Below are 1,479 nucleotides of genomic sequence, written 5' to 3' on the forward strand. Positions count from 1 at the left end.
TGGAAGCAGTCTTCCTTTTGTTTACCAAGCGATTAAGAAATGGGACAGGATGAACATAAGGACTGTTAGGGATTTGCCCCTGTTCAGAAGAATCATTTTTAGTTTTCTCAATCAAATTATCTTTAGTTTCAGAAAAATCTTTAGGTTCATCAGACGAATCTGAAACAAGAGGCACACTTGTGTCCTCAACTGAAGGAGAGTTAACAGGAGTAATAGATGAGGAAGATTTAGGAACGCTCTGTTGGTACTCTCTACCACTCTTAAGGGCATAAATAACACTACATTGGTTAGAGGGCCCTTGTTGGGTCTGACCTTACTATATTCAGTGGTGCATTAGTTGATGTTTGTGAATTAACAGGCTGATGATGCCTAGGGTTAGGCTCTGGTTGACTGGGTAAAGTTTCTTTCTCCCTCTCACGCATAATTGAGATACCTTGAGTGAGTTATCTCATAATATTTTGATGGCTTGTAATGAAGAGGGCCATATTTTTTTTTCAAGTCACTTATTCTACTTGCCTCTCCAGTGTTGGTAAACCCAGGGGGTTGCTGATAATATGATAGGAGAGGGGCCCTAGGAAAACTAGCCTGAGGTCCTACATTTGACCTAGGAAAAGTATTTTGGAAAAAAAATTGTTGTGCAATGGGAGGCCTTTGGAGTCCAGGTTGGCCTTGATTATGAAAATTGGAAGGCCATGCTTGGTTACCTTGATTCCAAGAGAAATTTGGGTGATTTCTCCATCCTGGATTGTAGGTATTACTATATGGATTATTCTGGTATAAGGCATTAACACTATCATTAGAAGTGCCCCCAGAGGTGTTGGGGCATTCTTCTATGAGATGTCTAGGGGATTGGCAACAAGCACATATCTTAACCAAATTGACTGATGATGGCTCTTTAGGAACAATAATCTCAATTCTCTTGATTAGGCTATCCAAATGGGCTTCCTTGGCTACTATCTCATCCATAAAATATCCTTTTCCTCCTATGGTTCTTTCACTTTTTTAGGTTGATTTCCACTTACGGGTTTTGTCAGCTAAGTCAAGTAAGAATTCCTATGCCTTTCCTTCATCTGTAAAGGATGTGAATCCCTCAGAGCACATAGATTCTATCATTTGTTTAGTTGGGTAATCAATACCCTCATAAATTATTTGACATAAATGCCATAGGTCTAGGCCATGGTGAGAGCATTCTTGGAATAGATCCTTGAATCTCTTCATAAGTTTAGAAAATGATTCACTAGGCTTTTACCTAAACTGAAGGATATCACTTCTAAGTTTATTAGTCTTGTGAGTTGGGAAAAACTTCTTAAGAAAGACAACTGTGAACTGTTCCCATGAGGTTATGGAATTTGTGGGTAACCCAGACCACCACTTCTTAGCTTGGTCTTTCAATGCAAAAGTGATAAACCTAAGCTTAACAGCGTCATTAGAAAGCTATTGGATCTTAATTAGAACACATACCTCTTCAAATTCCCTTAG

At 38.9% G+C, this 1,479-nt stretch overlaps 1 non-coding gene across 1 annotated transcript; it reads left to right on the top strand.

Annotated features, from left to right (window-relative positions):
* Nucleotides 1-1,171: 1,171 nt before the first annotated feature.
* LOC122077610 lies at nucleotides 1,172-1,278 on the top strand. The gene has a single exon (XR_006139857.1). It is a non-coding gene; the product is annotated as a small nucleolar RNA R71 (small nucleolar RNA).
* Nucleotides 1,279-1,479: the final 201 nt, after the last annotated feature.

Source organism: Macadamia integrifolia, chromosome 4 (assembly GCF_013358625.1).
Source record: "Macadamia integrifolia cultivar HAES 741 chromosome 4, SCU_Mint_v3, whole genome shotgun sequence".
NCBI lineage: Eukaryota > Viridiplantae > Streptophyta > Magnoliopsida > Proteales > Proteaceae > Macadamia > Macadamia integrifolia.